Below are 11,799 nucleotides of genomic sequence, written 5' to 3'. Positions count from 1 at the left end.
AAACAAAGAATGGAAAATAATCAAAGATCGCTTTGAAAAGAAGCTCAACAGTTGGAAGGGGGAACTCATGTCATATGGGGCATGATTGACTCTTATCAACACTATTCTCACAAGTCTACCCATGTTTATGTTGTCCTTTTTTTGAAATGCCCAAAGGGGTATTTAAAAGGCTTGATTTTTATTGATCTAGGTTCTTCTGGCAGCGATATGAGCACAAATAGAAGTACTTAATAGATAAGTGGGATATCATCTGTTGGACAAAGGATCAAGGTGGTTAGGGTATTGATAACTTAAAGATAAAAAATAAGCACTTGCTTAGTAAATGGCTATACAAGTTGCTAATAAATTAATGAGGAGGGTGTATGGCAAGAGCTTATTCATAGTAAGTATCTATATTCCAAAACTCTATCTTAGGTGGAAGCAAAATCAATGGACTCCCCTTTCTGGAAGGCTTGATGAAGGCCAAGTCTTCTTTATTCAAAAGAGATTCGTTTGAGGTTGGCGATGGCCATTCTACGAGTTTTTGCAAAGACACTTGGTTGGGGACAACCTGCTTGATCTACTATACCCATTGTTAAATAACGTGGCACGTAGAAAAAATGGTACTATGGACTCGATTATGGGATCTACAACCTATAACCATCCAATTCAATTAGACAATCTTTGATTGGGGAAAATTGGGTAACGTGATTACATTTGGTGTGTAGGTTGATGTTGGTCAACTTATCACAAACACCAGATTTATTCAAATGATGATTGAATACTAATACCGGGTTTACACGGGACCTCAACAATACGATGATTGGTGTTCCATAGAAAAAATATTTGGAAGATTAAGGTGCCAATTAAACCGCTTGCAAAATCAATGCTATTGCACTGCTATCGCCGTTTAGAAACTGCCATGTTATTTGCTTGCCTCCCAAAATGGCGGGAGATAGCGCCGATTTTGCAGGAGAATTGTGCCTGCAGGCCTAAATTTTGCTGCAATTTTCTCTACCGGTTAATCTTTTAGCCCGTGATCTTAATCAGTCCATGAACCTTAAATATTGCATTGATCTTTGTCAAACTTGAGTTACTTACTTCTCGATGACCCTCCAAGCCTTGCTAAACATATTGAATCCGAGAAAACAAGCAGAGGCGATTCCCAAAGTTCTCCTTCTTGCCGCCATTCTCTAGAGACCCCTCTCCTCATGATGGCCTTGCGGATATCAATGAGTAGGTGGGTCGATGGAGCCCCACGTTCAAGTCGTGCTTTCTGTAGGTTCAGGCCTGCCACTTGGTGGTCTTTTTTTCTTATTTCATTTATGCTTTTTTGGGCGTGTTTGTGTTGATGCCCGAGCAAACAACTTTATTTCATGTGTTGCTCTTAAACTTGGTGGTTGTTATATTTATAAAGCGGGACGAAAACATATTTCGAGGTTCTGCGGGTTTAGGCCTTATTTCAGCCGGCTGGCATTGTGTCTTCGACAACAATGACAACAACGGTGAATAAGTGTGATCTAGCCTCCTTCCTCGTCAGTGGCAGATCTAGGAGCTCGTGTGTTCCCGTATTATTATCGACTATATTATTTCTGCATAGACAAAACAAACAATGTAAAGCCACAAGCATGTTTAAGTATCACCCCAAAACCAAACTTCATCTTTGTTTTCAGCCTTGGATTGGGCTGCAGTGGTGCCATGCGCGTCGTACCCTCCATGGAGGTGCCATCTTGGAAGGTTTTGGTTTTAGGGAGAGTGTGTCTGTGCCCGGTGGGCTTCAGACAAGGGCTCCAGTGACGGTGGTCGTGTGGAGGTTGACAGGTGGAGCGGCATGGTATCTACCGCATCGACAACGGCGGGTCTTGGCGGCATGGTGCAGCTCAGTCTTGGAGACGGATGCGACTGGATGGACGAGCGCAAGGCGGTGGCATGTTTGGCGCCGTGGCCGCATCGATGGCTGGCCGGCTTGGCAAGTATAATACGGATCTCTTTCCTGGATGGGTCAGCGGACCGATGGTGGTGACGGCTTCTGAAGTATGTGCATGTGGTGTACACTTTAGGTCTGCTGCATCAGGTCTATGCTCCTGGTAATTCATGCGTATGGATCGGCGGTGATCCGGATTCTAAATGGTGGGGAGTGATGGCATTCCTCATTATCCAGTTTGTAGTTTCGGGTGGTGGCTTCAGGTTGTTTGGTGTATGTTTTTGTCACATCTTTGTTAAGTAATTAAATAAAGGTGACTGTGTCCATCTATTGATGAAGAGGCCCGGGTTTTTAACCTCCTTTCCGAAAATATCATGCTTCTTGTGTGCTTCTTGCTTGCAGAGATGCAATCGTGCTTGCGTTGGAGCGTGGTTTTCACTTTTCAGTTTATTACTGTTGAGACTGATTGCCAGATGGTGCAGCAACTATGGGATACCAAAGATGACAAATCTGGAGGAGTTCATATCATGAAGGAGATGAGATCGATGCTCCACTCTTTCCAGGGGTTTAAGCTAGTATTTGCTGGGCGCAGGTGCTAATTCTTTAGCCCATTCTTGTGCGCGATCTGCTCCTAAATTTGATGAACTTTGAGTTACGTATGATGTAATCCCTGGCCATCTAATAGATTATTTCCAATCAGATAAGGTGCCACCTAACGAATAAAGAGCTTTAGGGCAATGCTTTCAAAAATAAAATAAAACATACTAGACCACATTTTTGCAGCCCAAAGTTCTTTGTAGCAGTAGCTGTTGATGCACCTTGCATCATGGCATAATTCCAACCATCCAATGTGTAGCCGCCAATTGGCAGAATCTATTCCAACTTCTAAGACCAAAAAGAAAGAATGAATCTCCCTAGCCACGATTCCTACATGTTTGGAGAAGGAATTTGGCCATATGCCATGATGAGGTTGCGATGCCTTTTATCCATGGTCCTGTGGCTCTGCTCATGTTCCTCGGTTGTCCACGGGGGCCATGGAATTCCGAAATTTTTCAATGCGGCCATGCAGAGATTTCGCTGCCACATATTCCATCTTCACGGCAGAAGCTAGCTCACGTGGAGCCGCTCGGGACCGTCTGGTGCTCGCCATGGACCAAAGAATTAAACCGGGCATCTTGCCCCACTACAGTAGACCGGGATGCATTGGGCCGAGCAGATCGATGTCCCTGGAATATAATCTGCATAAAGCGCGGTTTCAGGATGACAGGATCTCCCCGTCATATTCTGATCTTTAAACCTCCTTTCTGAAATGCATCTTGTCAGCTACTTAGGACGAATTTTTGCTAGCAAGGCAGAGCTCATGCTTTCTAAAATACATATTTTTTTTTTGGAACAGGGGGGACTCCCCGGCCTCTGCATCAAGAGTGATGCATACAGCCATCTTATTAACTAAGCAACAAAATGTGCGTACAAAGTTCCATATTCTCAAGCTGAAAACAATAAAAAGCAGCCCACACAGAGCACAGAAGGCTAGAACCACTAACTAGCCAATAAAAGAGCCACAACCGGCTGGCCAAAGAGATAGGAAAACTAATTGCCTATCATATTACATGACCGCCATCCAAACCGGTTGAAGATATCCCGAGCAACCATCTCCCACCGGATAGACCCAGTAACCAACTGCTCCCTGGCCTCCATCGGAGTGAATAATGACCATGAACGGATCAATGCCGTAGCTCGGAAGATAACCTGCAAAAAATGAATTCGTGATGTTCTGTTAAAAACCAAATCATTTCTGCACAGCCAGATGGTCCACATTAAAGCACAGACTCCAACCCGAATATGTCTTGCTATTGTAGAGTCAATCCCATATAGCCAATTCCCAAATAAAGCATTAACAGTATTCGGTGGAGTAATATTAAAAGCAATGTGGACCGTCTGCCAAAGAACCTTGGCCAGCGGGCAATCAAAAAAGAGATGTTTAATTGTCTCATCTCGATCACAGAAACTACACCTAGCAGGTCCTGTCCAGTTACGCTTTATTAAGTTGTCCTTTGTTAGAATAACTTGTTTATGAACAAACCACATAAACACTTTTATTTTCAAAGGAACTTTGACATCCCAGACACTCTTGGAAGTTGGAATGGAGCTTGTATTAATAACATCAATGTACATTGACCTCACTGTAAATACTCCAGACGTAGTCAACTTCCAGCGTAATTTATCTGGTTGGTCAGAAAGTTGAACCTCCATTAGTCTCCTAACTAACTGGAGCCAAACCTCCCAACGATTGCCCGCTAAAGACCGTCTAAACTGAATATTAAGGGGGATAGATTGAAATACCGTTGCCACGAACACCTCACGTCGTTGAGCAATACGATATAAAGACGGATATTGAATGGCCAGGGGTGAGTCGCCCAGCCAAGCGTCCTCCCAGAAACGTGTAGTGGCCCCATTGCCAATGACAACTTTTGTCCTATTGAACATTAATTGTTTGACTTTCATGAGCCCTTTCTAGAAAGGCGAGTCCATCGGCCTAACTGTTACCTGGGACAACGTCCTAGTCTGGAGGTACTTGCTGCGAATGATTTGCGCCCACATAGCTTCCGAACCGCTAGCGAGCTTCCACAACCACTTACTAAGAAGGCATATGTTCTTAACTTCAAGATTCTCAATGCCAAGGCCGCCTTGGTCTTTGGGTCGACAGATAATATCCCATTTAGCAAGCCGGTATTTTCTTTAAGCTCATCACCCTGCCAAAAGAAGCGTGATCGATAGAAGTCCAGTCTTTTCCTCACTCCCACTGGAACCTCAAAAAACGATAAGAGGAACATAGGCATACTCGTGAGCACCGAGTTTATCAAGATTAACCGGCCTCCATATGACATGAACTTACCTTTCCAGCAGCTCAGTTTCTTTTCAAATCGATCCTCGATACACTTCCACTCTCTGTTTGTTAGCCTACGATGATGAATCGGAATGCCAAGGTAGGAGAAGGGCAAACTGCCCAACTCGCACCCAAACAATTGCCTATAGGAGTCATGTTCGTCTTTGGCCCTACCAAAGCAGAACAATTCGCTCTTATGAAAATTAATCTTTAACCCCGATAATTGTTCAAAGAGGCATAACAACAACTTCATATTTCTCGCCTTTGCCAAATCATGCTTCATGAAGATGATTGTATCATCAGCGTATTGAAGGATGGATACACCTCCATCAACCAGATGAGGTACTAAACCACCCACTTGACTATGGTCCTTAGCCCTTCCGATCAAAATTGCTAACATATCCACCACGATGTTAAACAAGACGGGGGACATTGGATCTCCTTGCCTGAGGCCCTTATGAGTCTGGAAGTAATGACCTATATCGTCATTGACTTTAATACCCACACTCCCTTTTTGCGTAAAGGATTCTACCTGATGGCGCCAAGCCTCATCAAAACCTTTCATACGCAATGCCTGTTGAAGGAACGGCCACTTGACCTTATCATACGCCTTCTCAAAATCCACCTTAAAAATTACCCCATCTAATTTTTTAGAGTGGATTTCATGGAGCGTTTCATGAAGGACAACCACCCCTTCGAGAATGTTTCTGTCCGGCATGAAAGCAGTTTGGGATTGTTGCACCATAGAAAGCGCAATCTGTGAGAGCCTGTTCGTCCCGACCTTGGTAAAGATTTTGAAACTAACATTGAGAAGGCAAATTGGCCTGAATTGCTCAATTCGCACAGCCTCCATTTTCTTAGGGAGCAATGTGATAGTTCCAAAATTCAACTGAAATAATTGAAGCTGTCCAGAGAAAAGATCGTGAAACATAGGTAACAGATCCCCCTTAATAATCTGCCAGCACCTTTTATAAAACTCCGCCGGAAACCCATCCGGACCGGGAGCCTTATTGTTGTCCATTTGTGCAATAGCATCAAACACTTCCTTCTCCGTAAATGGGGCTAGCAAGATATCATTTTCGTCAGCCGATAGTTAAGGAACATCCTCAGTCCGAGACTCATCCAAGGTTACACAATTAACCTCTGGTGGTCCAAATAACTGCCTATAATACTCGGTGATGTAAGTTTTTAGATTATCCTGCCCAACAATAGTACCCTCATCTTGCTCAAGTTGGAAGATTCGTTTCTTACGGTGCTTGCCATTAGCGATGAGGTGAAAGAATTGAGTATTAGCGTCCCCTTGAACCACTTTGCGGACCTTAGCGCGCAACGCCCACTTCAACTCTTCCTCACGGAGAAGTTCTTTCAACCTCTTCTCAGCCTCATGTTTAACCTGGAGCTCAGCAGGCAGCAAAATCGTAGATTTGGCTTTAGTATCTAGGGCCTGTATAAGAGAAAGGAGTCTATCCTTCTCAATCTTATACATCCCACTTAGGTGCTTAGCCCACCCCCGTAAGAAACTTCTTAAATGTCTAATTTTATTCTGCCAACGCTCGACCGCCGTCGTACCTCCGACAGCCTTAGCCCATTCCCTGGCAACGAGGTCTAAGAACCCTTCACGTCCGAACCAGGCCATCTCGAAAGAGAAGGTGTTTTTGTTTCCCACATAGTTGGACTCCCCGGAGTCCACAAACAGTGGTGTGTGATCGGATATTCCCCGCGTTAAAGCTTGTACCGTCACAAGAGGGAACTTCTGTTCCCACTCCACACTGGCGAGAACTCGATCAAGCTTTTCATATGTCGGGTTTGGCAACGCATTAGCCCAAGTAAACTTTCTACCAGAAAGTTCTATCTCCCTCAGGTCCAAACTTTCAATAATAGTATTGAACATAAAGGACCATATCCCATCAAAGTTATCATTATTCTTCTCCTCTCTCCTCCGAATGATATTGAAATCACCCCCGACCAACATTGGAAGCTGTTCGGACCCACAAATTCGAACAAGATCCGCCAGAAACTCCGGTTTAAGTTCGGGCTGTGCAGCTCCATACACCGCCACCAAAGCCCAGTCGAACCCATCAACTTTTGACCTAACCCGAAACTTAACCGCAAAGTATCCCATTACCACACTTCTGACCTCAAGGGAATCGCATCTCACTCCCAACAAGATACCTCCCGATCGTCCACGTGGAGGTAGGCAATGCCAGTCGAAATCAACACCACCTGCAAGAGAGGAAAGAAACTGCGGAGCAAAATTGTCTCTTCCAGTTTCGGAGAGAGCAATGAAATCTAATCTGTGCTCCAACGACGCCTCAGCAAGAAACCTTCTTTTAGCCAAGTCCTTGAGACCTCTGCTATTCCAAAAGATTCCTTTCATAATTCATCATGAAATTTTTTTGCCGTACGAATCCTAGCACTTCTACGTACCGCGGATGCTGGATACACCTTCCGCTTCCACTTACGTTTAGGTTTGTCATTGTCCACCATCCGGTCCTCATAACGGGGTAGTGGTGGTTGAAGGACCTCAACCTCTACGTTGGTCTCCTCCTCGTCTGACTCATTACAGGATGGTGCAAGGTCCGCACACAAGGTGTCTAGCATTCTCACTCCCAACGCATCAATCTCAGCGTCATTCATAGGTCGCACTGCCGCTAGGTTGCGAATGGTTTCTAAAGCACGTTCCGCTTCCAGATCCAAAAGATCATTAACCGAGTTGGAAATTTCAGAATTATTATGCCCTAGCAAAACCCCTACTTGATTTGCATTATGAATAATCTCATTCGTACAAAAATGCATAATGGAATTGGATAAATTGACCGACATACCGGTAGTGCCCTCGATATCACGAAGCTTGGCCGCCCTCGTAGTGCACCTCTGCTGCATGTCATCAACCTCCGGATGGTCCTGGAGACGGGAACTCATCCGTCGCCCCTCAGAGACCGGGTCAGGGGTTCCGCCAAAAGCAATAACCTCCTCCCGAGAAGCACCAGTCGCGAGAGGAAGTGACGGACGGCTCCCACATCCGGCGGTCAGGGGGCCGGGGGTAGTAGGTGCCGGTACCGCCCGTCCGAACACCCCCTCCGCCCCGACCCTCAAGGCTGTTGGAGTCCTCATCCCGACAGCCGAGGATGAGGGATGGCCCGGGGTCACCTTCCCCGGACCCCCTCCAATCACGCCAGTCGAAGCCGCCTCCGTCGGAGCCGAAAGGGAAGGGTGTGGGGCCTCCTGCCCCATACGTCCTCCCTCATAGCCGGCCAGCGCCGGCGCAGCAGGCGTCGCCGGGGCCACCTGCCCCAGGCAAACACCCACCCGCCCAGCAGAAGAAGCCGCAGCCGGCCGCCCTCCCGAAGAGGACTCCTCCCTCTCAGGAGCCCTGATCATAGCCATCGAAGGATGAGGGATCGAGGTCTCCTGCCTGAGACCCCCCTCCAAGCTCGTAGTCACCACCTGCATCTCAGACGTGTCAACAATATCCGAGGGAGGCGAGAACGCTATCTTCGAACCTCCCTCCACTCCAGGAACCTCCACACTCGGGCCCTCAAAGTCCAACGCAGGTAAGGAGTGCTCGAACACCTCAGAAGACTCCACCCGCTCACTCCATAATCTCGGGGGTGCCGAAGCTGGCTCAATGGTACCAAACCTCAGGGTGGTCGACGACACCGAAGATGGAGGCGCCGTTTCCCCTCCGGTGGTCTTGACCCCGGACCCCGGTCTCTCGGCCTGTCGACCAGGATCAGCAACCGGAGACTCCTTGCGCCCCATGTCATCATCCCCCTCGTGCATATCAACATCCACTGTAGCAGGTGCGTCGGCAAACAGGCCGTCATCCTCAAACTCAATCTGAAGGTTATACACCTGACCGCGATACGCCCACTTCACCATGTCCGGAACATACTCAATGTCCAAGATACTGACGAGGATGCGAGCCACCCCCTGAGCTCTGGTAAAAGCCATATCCACTCGCTCGGGCTTTCCCACCAAAACAGCCATACTAGCAACAACCCTGGCATCCTGCATGGGCCTGTGTGGAGCCCCCGAAAAACGCAACCAGGCCTAGGTAAGTGGCTTACCCTGAGGCTCACTCAATTTCCACTCGTGGAACTCAAGAATGCCATCAGTACCTGGCACCTTACACATCCCGAAACTCAATAACCTCTGTAGATCCTCCACCGTTGGAAACTCCACCCTGAACGAGTTTGGCTCAAGACTGACTAACTCCCATAAGAAATCACCCGGTGCCAGCTCCCGGAGCCGCTGCACAATTTGAATCTCAGAGACTTCACCTTTAGTCACTTTAACAATCCCAGACGTCATACTGCGCACCTCGTCCGAGACTTCCTTCTCAATCGGAGACTCGAAAAACGTGAGCTCTGAACAGAACACACCATACATCATAAGATTGGGTAGCTGCTCTCTCAAAAGCGGACAAGCCCCTGACTCATGATCCGGCTTACCACACGTATCACATAAGACTGCCAAACACTCAGCAATGAAGTGGCCTTTATTGCCACAGCGATAGCATAACATTCTTTCTTTCTTTCGCGCATACTTTGTCGCCCTGTCCAGCTCAGCCTTGTCAGAGCCCTTCACAGACATCACCTCAACCTCGCCATTATTAGTAGGAACCGCCTCTGCCAGAGCCGTAACCACCTCAATAGCCTGACAAGTCAACGCACTCTCGTCAGTATCCACACCAACCGGCGTCTGATCAACGACAACAGGCTGCTGCCTTGGGCGGTAGCGACCACCGCGGCCGCCCCGTCCACCACGGTTACCACGAAAACCACCACGGTTCCTATTAGCTGGTCCGGACGCCCCTTCGACGAAACCTCCCGTAGGCCCCAGGAAAGGTCTCTCGGTCGAGCCATCACTATGCCAAGCATACCCCCGCCCACCACCTATGGACGAGGATCCCCGGTGCTGTCCGTCACCATATGCGTTAAAACCATCATCGCCCCATTGACCACGAGGCACCGACGAGTCACCCCCCCTCACCGGAGCCATCTGTAACTGCGCCTGCTCCAAAACCGGTGCCGACAGGTTCTGCGACTGCCGAGCCACGAAATGCGGCGGTCGGGCCCCGGTCTGCATCGCCGTAGGACGCAGCTGGCCAGCCAACACCGGAGCAGGTGGCCGATGAGACGAGGTACCATGACCCGCAGTCGCCGCGGGTAGAGGCGTCGGTGGTCTAAGGCCGCCCCGACCGGCGGCAGGAGGCGGGGGTCTACCCGCCGGCAAAGTCCCGCGGCCCACCGCGCCTGGCCTGGGCAGGCCGCCATGCTGCGCTTGTCGGGCACCGATTGCCCCCTGGGCCACCTGGTTTGAGGCCGGAGTAGCGGCCGCGTGCCCCGCCCCTAGCGGCAGGTCAGAGCGGCCCCGACCCGCGGCCAGAGTGGCCGCATCACCGCCCCGGCCACCTCCCGCAGGCAGAGGCAGGCCTCCGCGCCCCACGCCGCCCGGGAGGCCATTCTGAACTCCGGCCTTGGCCGGTGGAGGGCCTCCGCCCGCCATGCCGCGAAGGGCAGGAATCCGGCGAGCGCGCCCCGCCCCACGATCAGAGAAGTCGGATCGCGGCCTAGGCAGAAGAACCCTAGAACGCCTCGAACGAGAAACCTCTGTCGTCCCGTCGATCGTGCATGGGGGTGTAGCGACCAGCCCCTGTAAACGATCTATGTTAACCTGGGCCTCATACCCGGTTAACTCAGGCCCACACAAGACAAGGCCCGGCTCACTCAGAGCCGGCCCGTCAGCAAGGCCCTCGAGCGCACAGCCCAGGAGAGCGTTCAAACGCGTCGCCCGCTGCTGCGAGATCGAGAACGGCCGCCTCGCCGGCGATCTCGCCATGGCCGCCGCCGGCACACCGCCAGAACGGACAGGCCTCTTCTTCCTCTTTACTTGAATCCATGAGTCTGGATGAATCAGATCGAAAAGAGTAAGATTCGGTAAACTAACCTTTGGAAGGGGACCCTTCCATGGCCGGACCGCCGTCGCCGCCGTTCGACGATGAACCACTCGCCGGACCATCTCCTTCCTCTCTCCCGCATGAAGCCCCGCCCTTGCCGGATCTTCAACTGGCAGCACTCTATCCACCGTCGAGGCCACCTCGTCCTCATCATAGCCCGCATGGAAGAATTCGCAGAATAGGTCGGAGGGAGTCGGCGTTGGTGGAGAAGCGTCCGGATCGTCGCCGTCTCCGTCCGCATCATCCTCGTCGGCTCCGGCCAGCGCCCAAAACCGGCCGCCGACCCGAGCCACCGCCCCCGAGTGCATAGTCCCGGCGCTCGCCGGCCGGGCACTCGTGTCGCCCCGGTCGCCCCCTGCAAGAACCCGGAATCGTCCTCCAAAACGATGATCCGATCTTTCGGCTTTGGGCATATCTGTCAAATCGATCAGCTCTGCATCCTCCGTCTGATCCTCCTGCATACGACAATCGACACGCACATCATATATATCAAAATGTAAACGAGATCCTACCGTAATCCGGACATCGGCCGCCAGGTAATCGCCGGCAAGGACATCGTTGTCCAAGTTGATAATCCCCGTCCACCTAGACGATGGATTATGTTGTAGACGACCCTCGATCCAGCCATCAGACGAGCGCTCGTGGGCGAAATGAATCCTCCAGCGCTCCGTCTGCGCAATGTGAGGGATCGAGAGACCAGCGTCCGCCGGATCTGCGTGAGCGACCCCCGCCCCCTGCGTCGACGGCCCAGCCGGGGGGCAGTGCGATGGGGGATCAGCATGAATCTCCGGAATGGAGAGTGCGGAGATCTGATGTTCCGGCGGCCGGGGGCCGTCGCCGCAACGTGCGCCCCTAGTCATGAAGACCACACACAGGGTATCTGAATTTTCGTACGCTAATGTGGCCAGTTTATCATCACGCCAACTAAAATACATATACGCTGCTTCACATGTTGAATTCTCGTTGTCAGCTCGCTTCTGCTGTGTACTACCTAGCAACCTCACAGCAAGGAGATCACTGTTCGTCGAGTGTTTTTTTACAGGGTTT

The sequence above is a fragment of the Triticum aestivum genome, chromosome 5A (assembly GCF_018294505.1).
Source record: "Triticum aestivum cultivar Chinese Spring chromosome 5A, IWGSC CS RefSeq v2.1, whole genome shotgun sequence".
Taxonomy (NCBI): Eukaryota; Viridiplantae; Streptophyta; class Magnoliopsida; order Poales; family Poaceae; genus Triticum; species Triticum aestivum.
This window is presented reverse-complemented; position numbering follows the sequence as displayed.